Genomic DNA, 10,670 nt, shown 5'->3' with positions numbered 1-10,670 from the left:
AATCCCATTGAGAACTTGTCACCTAAGAGGAGATTTCGGCTCGGACTGCCTGTATACCTCTGGTCACAGCCTCGTACACTCCATCATGCATGGGGTTTGTACACAATTACGCACCTAACGTGATCTCACATATAGCACATTACCCTGACTAGGGGAACTAATGGAGCCCTGGGTCTGTAAACCTGTCAAGTGGTTGACTTCCCCAGGAAGGAACGTAGAACTGAACAGACCGGGAGAGATGCTATGTGTAGTTAGTTAAACTTTGTTCCTCCAATAAGTTTTCTCAGGTGCGTAAACTATTTATGATCTAATTATGGAGTCAGCGCCTGTTGCAAATGTTTTCAGCTTGGTGACTTACATCTGTCCATGCATTAGAACTGTACGTGTGAGGAAACACGTAAGTATATTCAAGCAAATAGCAGGGATGGAGTCCTTAAACAAAATGCTTCTACAGTGCATGGCTTTCTCAGGCCTTGTGTCCCACTGTAATGTAGCGCACATTACAGGACTCCAGGACTGTTTAAGGACTCCATCCCTGCTAGTTGCTTGAATATACTAAGCTGCACTAGCAGACCTCAAAACGACTGCACAATTACGACATTGTAATCGTGCAGTCGTTTGTCAGTCTGTGATGAGCCTGCACTGAGCGAGCAGTCATTCAGTGCAGGCTCATCAATCATCTGCAAACATGCTGAACCTGACGTTCTCGTCAGGTTGTCCAGCATGTTTTCCCGATGATAGATCTCTAAACAACCAACGGGAGCGTGCATCGTTGGTCGTTTTAGACATTTTTTAAAGAATCTGCAAACGATTGTCGAACGATATCATTATTGTTCAATTTGATCGCCTAGTGAATGGGCACCTTTTACGTGTTTTTTTGCTACATAAGGAGCTGACTGAGGCCCATATGTAATAGCCTGTGAGATGCGTGCAGCGCCGGGTTTTAGGTGATGTAGACGCTAAATTTAATGAGACAGTTTGAGGCAAGCTCAGATCCGAGCTACAGGTTTGTGAATATTTATAGCAGATTCACATAGTATGGGAAGTGTCCCCTGGCTTTGTATATGTCTGTGTTTTTTTTTTTTTTTTAATTATTTTTTTTTTTATTGAAACATGACATATCGACACAATAGTCAAGTCATATCACATATCAGACCTGAATATAAGGTTGATAGTACAAGCGATATGTAAACAATATAATATAGAAAAACAAAGGTGCATTCATACTGGACAAAAGCGACACTGGAAACAAAAGATAATTTAAAAAAGTATAACAGGTAATAACCAGAGCCACAGGGTTAACATTAAAGTATCAACATGTCTATGCCTCAAACTATTTTCTTAATTTTCCTATCCAAACAAATGGGGCATCTCTGGATTGGATACCAGAGAGGACCAGATATGAACAAACAGTGCAGTGGAAAATTGAGTGTAATGTTAACAATCCGAACTACGGGCAGAAGGGAGAATGTAAAACTTTACAGTGAAGGAGTATTAGCCCAGATATAATATTGTAAATAAAAATGTTGTTAAAGAAAAACAATATGGGAAAACTGAACATAAGGGGAAGGGAAAACAAAACAGTGAGAGGTAAAAACAAAAACAGTAAAGTTACATTAAAATTCTAAGCATAGAAAGAGAAAAAAAAGACGAAACAAAGGAAAACATTGTCGCTATTAAGTAACTTGCTGTAACAAAAAGCAGTGTAATAACCAAGCAAAGCATAGGTTACCTATAGGAAAAGCACATCTATTTCTATTAAAATATGCTAGAATTTAAATAAGTAGACAACATGAAATGTAAAGAAGTTCCCATGGATGTATGGTATTATAAGTGTCAAATAACTAATGGCAGTACACTATTCCATAAGACTAATATTTAGGGGCTGGAAACAATCCTAGACGGCAATCTTAAGACCGAACACATAAGATATCACAATGGTGTAAGGAAAATGGCAGTTAACCATTATCAAAAACCTGTATTTTTAGTGGGCGGCCAAGGGAGAACCTACGTGGGTGTTTGGGGACAAAACCAGTATGAGGAGGCATTGAGAGGGAGCTAGTTTTAAATAGAACCATGGAAAAGTTGGTGTCATCCCAATTATCAAAACAATTTGCTGTTACAAGCCAGGGAATGTCTGCAACTCGTAGACCATCAGGGCACAGGCAAAAAATGTTGTCACAATGTGAAAGTTGTCTGTAAGCCGCTACATCCCGGGCAGAAGATAATTCCACACCGATAGTGTGAGATAATTGTGACTTTACAGGAGATCCAGGGGTCCATATGAGGATAAAGGTAGTCTGGTTTTGTTGAGAATGGAGAATATCAACCTCAGCAATCTGGGATGAAGGTATTTTGGCCTGCTGAGTACAAAATTCCTGAGGGAGAGGGGCTAGAACTCCCAGACTGCCAGGATCATCAGCAACTGTAGCTACAAAATTTGCTGAGGATTCAATTTTAGAGAGAGTGGCATTTAGTTTCACATCTAGTTTCTCCATCCAATTATCAATGTGGCTTAGAAGGACACGAGCAATGGCTTCTGCCAGCGCAATGATAGGCAAGGAGTGAACAGAAAGCATTATCACATCTGGTGTAGTTAAAGTACACATTAAATTCCAAAGACCTTGTGGAGGAGAGGAAGGGATTGAAAAACCAATCTGTTATGAAATGTGTTATATAGGGATTTAGAAGTTACACCCACAAATAACAGGAGATAAAATATATCAAAATATTGTCTAACAATTATACAAAGCGTCACTAGAGGGCATCAGGACCTCATAAATGTTTAGACACAAAATCCTCAAACTAACACGGCAAATTAGCAAAGCATGTAATATAATGGAATACAGAATGACAGTTACCACAATAAGGAAAAACCACCATATGTAAATGATCTTTTCAGGAATTTTCAGTCCATGCACCTTGCAGTACCAACAAGCAGTCCAGGTCAGTTTTGTGCTGAGTGCAGCAGATAACAATCAGCCAGACATGAACACAAATAATAGACAAGTGGCAGACATGTGTCTACTGAGGTCCCATCCAACTTTGGCTCTGTGACCAATATCATCCGTGAAAGCCACTTAGTAGAAGGTAGCAAGTGCAGGCATAGGGAAAGACCGTCAGTGCAGCCCAGGTGGAAGTCCAAAAGTGGGTGACAAGAACGTGGTGTACTGATTAAAGGGGATGAAGGAGGCAGCACGAGAGTCCCAAAGGAGCAGTCACTGTTCCCAGTTTCACCAGCATATGAGACATCTAGAACTCAGTCACTGCCAAAGGTAAGTAGCAGCCCCAGTCACAACAATGTCAAAATAGCAGGAGCAACAGATGGATAGCTCACGGGAGGAAGCACCAGCCAAACGAGGATCCACTGATCTTGATAAAGAGTGGTAGCAGGGACTGGGTGCAGGACTGAAAATATTTCTTCCCGATGACTCCAGTTGATTGCAGCAGCATCGAGAGGTCCACCGGACTGGATACAGGGCAGTAGCAGGCACTGAGCACAGAGACTAATTCACTGGTAGCTACTTCAGGAGTGGGAATCACACGGCAACAGGCAGACTAGCTAACTTTTCAGCAGGGTCAGACTTTGTGCACAAAATGAGCCCAGCTATGAGCAGCAACTACCAGCGGTAGGCAGCAGCAGGAAAAGTGGACCAAGTCAAGCTCTCCAACGGTGTCCGAAGATGGAGGATGTAAGCACAAGAACCACCACAGCCTCGACTGTCAGCACGTGGAAAGCTAAGCTAAGTATTTTGCAGGAGTGAGTAAGGATAGTCTCAACAGGAGAAAATCTCATTCACTCCACGAATTCACGCCCCAAAATGGCCGAGGCGGTCATAAGCGCCTGACACTAAGCAGGCTCGACTCCGGTGCAAAGAAAGCGGCTCCAGACTAGATATCAGGATCAAATTCCTCACCAAGGTGTAGTTGCAGCTGCCACACACAGCCGGCAGTTATTCTTTGGGTAAAAGCCCAAGTTTAAAGCAACTGATCTAAGCGATGTCTGGAGCTCCTGTAAAATGCGGCCACACTGGGTGCCCCGCCCACTGGAAGTCTATATGTCTGTGTTTATACAATGTGTGTATGTATGTGTATATATATATATATATATATATATATATATATATAATATGGACAGATGAGACAAAGATCAACTTGTACTAGAGTGATGGGAAGAGAAGAGTATGGAGAAGGAAAGGAACTGCTCATGATCCAAAACATACCACCTCATCAGTGAAGCATGGTGGTGGTAGTGTCATGGCGTGGGCATATATGGCTGCTAATGGAACTGGTTCACTTGTATTTATTGATGATGTGACTGCTGACAAAAGCAGCAGAATGAATTCTGAAGTGTTTTGGGCAATATTATATGCTCATATTCAGTCAAATGCTTCAGAACTCATTGGACGGCGCTTCACAGTGCAGATGGACAATGACCCGAAGCATACTGCAAAAGCAACCAAAGAGTTTTTTAAGGCTAAAAAATGGAATGTTATGCAATGGCCAAGTCAATCCCCTGACCTGAATCTGATTGAGCATGCATTTCACTTGATGAAGACAAAACTGAAGGGAAAATGCCCCAAGAACAAGCAGGAACTGAAGACATTTGCAGTAGAGGCCTGGCAGAGCATCACCAGGAATGAAACCCAGCGTCTGGTGATGTCTATGCATTCCAGACTACAGGCTGTAATTGCCTGTAAGGGATTTGCAACAAAGTATTAAAAATTGAAAGTTAGATTTAGGATTGTTTAGTTTGTCCCATTACTTTTGGCCCCTTAAAAAGTGGGAGGCACATACAGAAACCGTTGTAATTCCTACACCGTTCACCTGATTTGGATGTAATTACCCTCAAATTAAATCTGAAAGTCTGCAGTTAAAGCACATCTTGTTTGTTTCATTTCAAAGCCATTGTGGTGGTGAATAGAGGCCAAAATATGAAAATTCTGTAAATGTCCCAATATTTATGCACCTGACTGTATGTAGTATTTAACTATAGTGGTATTCCGGGTGGCATTCCAGACCCCAAACCACTCTCTGTCCTCTGGGTAAGGATGGACATTGGACCACTGAAGTTGGTTGCCCATTGAATAGAAATGTGTTTTTATCCATAATGTGCAAATTTAGTGCTTCCACTGTGCATGTGCATTGGATAACCATCGATGGTAAAACAATGATACCCATCCCTACCTGATGGACCTTTCCATTCGGGAGCCCGGATCTAGGCTGCGAGCAACACCTTTCTACACAGGGCAGGGGCTATCAAACATGCGGATGGCAGATACTATTCATGCCTCACCATCTGTCCCTAAAGCTGGATACACACCTATGCAATGATCTGGCTGATTGGCCCAATAAATGCATAGCTGCGTATCCATGAGCATTACCAGATAAATGGCTTCAAACACTCCTGTACCGGTCGGATCGGGAGGTCGCAACTTGTGAGCTGCTTAAAAATTGAGATGTCAGACCACCCGATCCCATAGAAGAACGTATACACAGTGATATAAATAACTCTGATCAAATAATCCCATCTGAGGATCGGAGCGTTTATGTTATCTGCAGAGTGTGTACCCGACTATAGCCATATTCATCATGGCCGGGAAGGACAGCAGTGCAGGGTGTCCTGGCGGGTGTTCTACTGACCAGGAACCTCCTATGTAAGCTGACAATGGGGAGTTTATTAGACATCCCCTACATATAGATATATGTAAAAGGGACCTAAACCAGTTTATGATTAATAATTGGGGTTTTCAGGAGTTTAAGTTATGGGAAAATTAACATGTGTTAAAGATTTGGGGTTCAGAATGAGGGAAGCATACGGGGGAGCACTGAGGCAGGCGGAGTATTTGCACATGAAAGTGGGAAGGCCGCATCAATCGATCAGGTCAGCCCAGTGTGGGACCATACTATAGGTCATGTACGTCGCACTCGCTGTGCAAATCACTGTGATTTTACACCCACACACCACATTCTGGTTTCCCATAGACCCTTCTTCCCTTTCTAGTTATTCGTGGGTACAGGGCCGGCCAAAGCCTACATTTTTTGGTAAGCGAATATAGATTTTGGCACCCTTTATATGTATGATAATTGTGCGATTTAAATTTATCTTAAATATTGGTCCCGAACTTCAGGCACACCTGATATTAATAATTGTATAGTTTGTAATAATCTAGTTCTATCTAAAACTATAGTAACCAGGCTAACCTGGTCGATATCGACCAGGTTCACCTGCACGCACAGGTGATGGTTGATATCTTCGTGCCGTGTGTACACACCTTTTAGGCTGTAAAAAAATAAAATCCATGAGAAAGACAGTGTGAGCCATAGGAGTGGCCAAATCAACAGTGTGGCACATTCTAAGAAATGAACAAAGCACTGGTCATCTTGCAACACAAGAAGGGCTTGACGTCCATGGAAGACAGCAATGGTGGATGATCGCAGTAGCCTTTACATGGTAAGTGTACGCGCGGAGTGAAAAAAATTGTGGGTCCCAGGGACCCCTCACTTTTAAGAAATTAAAGGTCCTCACCCACTGCTTATATGTCCATCACATATTAAGGGGGGGTGAGGGCAGACAGCGGTTGCGACAGTGTTTGGGGGCAAGGAGGGGGCTAGGGACAGGCAGAACTGGGGGTAGGAAGGTGGTAAGAGTAGATAGCTACTAGGGCAATACTGGGGGGCAAGGAGGGTGTTAGGGGCAGTGCTGGGGGCTAGGGAGGGAGGGCAGCACTGGGGGTAGGGAGGGGGCAAGTGTAGATAGCAGTTTGGTGCACACATTGTGCACTGTGACAGCATGCCCACCTCCCTTACAAAATGTGTCAGCATCGCTCCTTTACACACACAGAATGTGATAGCATCCTCACCCAAAACACATATCCCCTTACACATACACACTGTGACAGATACATGTCCCCTTACACACACACACACACACACAATGAGTGACAGTATGCCCTCCCCCTACATACACACAATATTCTGGAAGGGTAGTGTCTAAATCCCCTTCACGGAGAGGACCCTGATGTCATGAGCCAGTGTCCAGCGTCATTCCCTACCATCCAAGTGGGCATAGAGGGGGAACATAACCATGTGGCGAGCGTAGCGAGCCCACGAGGGGACATCGTTCTTGATTTATTGGGGACATCTTAATTGTTTAGCTGTCTTTCATGGGCATGAACTGCACTTCCACCCTCACTCATGTCACTTCCAGGTCCCCAGTAAGAAGAAGAAATCAGCACTGCCATTCTGGAAGTAGTATGACAATATGCCCTACCCCTACAACGTTTATCGCAGTGATATAAACTCTTTTATGGCCGCAATTTACAGAACCAATAGGAGAACTCTTGTCAAGGCAGCCGAGCGGTGATGGCAGATGCATTAAGGGCGGCTGAGCTTGCCACTTTGCCAGATCAGTGTGAAGAAGACATTAACACTTGCTTGCATGTATTTGTGCAAAAAAAATAATATATTTATATATATTTATTTATATTTATTTTTACACACACACACAGTGTATATATAATGTATACCTCAGATTTTTGTTTGTTAAAGCCCAAAAATGGGGCATGGCCTCACTACAGCGATATCTATATATACTGTAGATATATCTATTATTTATCCTCACCAAAAAGAATTTGACCCTTGGCTATCATATAGCCATATTTATCTAATTATAGGGCTTAAACATGCTAATGGAATACATCTATAAAACCACACCATTAGCATGTTTAAGCCCTATAATTAGATAAATATAGCTATATGATAGCCTAGGGTCAAGACATTTTTGGTGAGGATATATATCAATAAAACCCACAACATTAGCATGTTTAAGCCCAGCCCCAGGCCAGCACCTTTTCACAAAGTTACCGCGTCCCGTATGTATAGTCCTACCCCTGTCTCCCTGCCACTCAGGGCCGCTGTGCCTGTACGCATCCCCTGTGCTGCGGTGTGCGGGGACTGATGAAAGGGGAAAGCGAGTCTCCCCGGCCCGCAGTGTACATGTGCGCCCAGTGCCGGCTCCCGTTGGGGAGTCATAAATCAGCATGGTCTCGGCCGCAGCGCCCTATGCGGCCGCGTACCATGCGTAATTACAGAACCGGCCCTGCGTGCATACCTACCAACCATGCTGATTTCGGTGAGACAGTCCCGCTTTGAGGGCTCTGCTCCACTGTCATGATCGGGACTGCATGCCCCCAGACAGTTATGCTACATTACACATCCTGTCAGATGTAACCTACGCAGTGCGCCCAATATGGCTGCCTCGGATGGTGCTTCCATGGGCAGTATGAGCATTGTGTGGATTTATTCATGCAGTGCATATCACACCACACGTGTTTCAGCGACTCATATTAGTTCCTTGTAGGATAGCTAACACACTGTAACCTTCGTAGTGCACCCAAGATGGCTGCCTCACCTGGTACGCTCTTGGGTAAGATTAAAGATACTTGAATCTGCTGGCTAGACTTAAGCTGACCACACACTAGACCAACTTACATCCAACCAGCCAACTAGTTGATTGGTTGGAATGAAAATCTGGTAAGGAATGAAAGCAAATGACAATCAGCAATTTGCTCCCAAACGCCGGAAAATGGACATAAACTGTTGTTTGAACAAATTGTTTAGATCAAACAATTAACAAACTTGTCTAATGACCATTTTCATCTGTTTTCTGGCATTCAGGAGCAAATTACTGATCATCATTTACTCCCATACGTTACCAAGTTGACTGGTTGGATGTAAGTTGGTCAAGTGTGTGGCCAGCTTTAGTCCCTGCTCTTAGATTTAGTGCGCTGTGACTTCCCCATTTTGTGTTTTCTCTCCTAAGCATTACCTATTCCACCCAGGGTAACCTATGTAGCGTGTCCAAGATGGCTGCCTCGTCTGGTACCCTTTGTGTGTGGCAAATATAACTCGTGGAAGATATTAATAAAATATCTCCACCACCCTGTGTGCCCCTTACCGCTTAATTCTTCCCATGACACGGGTTCCCTGGTGGTTCCCCTTTTTGTCCGGTAGCGTTATTCTACTCTTTACAATGTTGTTCGATTATATTACTGTCTTTTTTTGTTTTACCCCCCTTTCCTCTTGTTCTTCCCAATCCCTTTTTTCTCCTCCCTCCATTTTTAGTTCTCACTTTCTCTACTGCTCCTTCAGTTGTGGTGTAAATGGTCCTATTGCTCTGTTTATTCCCTTTACTTATGGCCACTCTACTTTGCGTAGTGTCTATTAATGCTAGAGGGCTGAATGTCCCCGAGAAAAGGGCCCAGGCTCTCCGCTCTTTTCATGTTGATGGGGTGGATATTGTCTTAGTACAGGAGACCCATTTTCGTCACTCTACCACTGCACCACGATTAAGTAACCAATTTTATCCCACTGTTTACTATTGTAATTATTCCCAATCGAAATCCAAGGTTGTTGCTATTTTATTTGCTAAACGTCTGCCTGTTTTGAACCGTGAGGTCCATAGCCTGGAGATGGGGAGATGTCTGCTTATTAAATGCTCCATTTTTAACCATCTTTTTACAATTGTAAATATATATGCCCCTAATCAAGGTCAACCGGCTTTTTTTGAGAGGATTCTGGATAAAGTTGACTTACTTCAACAGGGAACCCTGATAGTAGGTGGGGACTTTAACTGGACTTTGGACCACCTCCAGAGCACTTCCTCAGGTTCTTCAACGACCCCTTGCCGCACGTCAAGACGGGTGAGACGTTTGCTCCATACTCATCAGCTGTCCGATATTTGGTGCATATTTCACCCGAACGGACTTTCCTTCGCTCGTAGTGTCTGATCAAAGGGGGCGTGCTGTTGATGTTGATTGACAGCACGCCCCCTTTGGTGGGTGTGCCAGGGGCGTGCCTGCCAGATGGAGGCGTTCCCAAGGGAACGCCTACCGTCAGAAGCCGGCCCCAGTGACATCACTAGTGATGTCAGTGGGAGTGATTTTGGCTCTGATAGAGCCAAAATCACTCCTGGCCTTGTGGTTGAGAAACTCAACCGCAGGCTTCTGCTCGCAGTGGCGATGGTCGCGATGGTCAAGACCATCGCGACCATCATCCTGCACGCTCGTATATGCTGTGGGTGGTGACCCACAGCTATACGAGCGTCCAGGAGGACACTCCATATTTATGGAGGTGGGCCCTGATTCAGAGCGAGCGCTCTGGTCAGAGCGTCCGGCTCTGAATCAGGGCCTATGTCCATCGTACCCGATATGTTGACTATTTTCAGTTTTTCTTCTTTCTATGATACTAATAGCCTGTGCTTTGTTTCTGATGTTGTAAAAGTCTTTGAGTCCTGATGGAGAAAAGCACTATATACATAACATTATTATTGTTATTACATACACAACTGCAGCATGCAGCACAGTAACAATGTGATTGGAGCTGATTGGTTGGGGATAAAGGGCAGCCTAAAACTGAAGTGATAGAACATGGCAGCACACCCTTCGTGGCGCATGTGTGACCCCTTTGTGATGTGGCTACTCCTTGTTTTCCGATCTCTCCCCAAATGTTGGCAGTAGGATGGGATCTTGACAACATATAGAATGTCATCAGGGTTCCCCTCCCCTTCACGTCCCATCGAGTCCAAAAATGCATATTGGGTGATTGGGGCTGTGATTACTCAGATATTGTCATCACGCCATCTGCATTTGCCTCTTGGACTTAGATCA

The sequence above is a fragment of the Taudactylus pleione genome, unplaced genomic scaffold (assembly GCF_031769625.1).
Source record: "Taudactylus pleione unplaced genomic scaffold, aTauple2 ptg000407l, whole genome shotgun sequence".
NCBI classification, from domain to species: domain Eukaryota; kingdom Metazoa; phylum Chordata; class Amphibia; order Anura; family Myobatrachidae; genus Taudactylus; species Taudactylus pleione.
The sequence above is the reverse complement of the archived record's forward strand: the minus strand, read 5'-3'. Positions refer to the sequence as shown.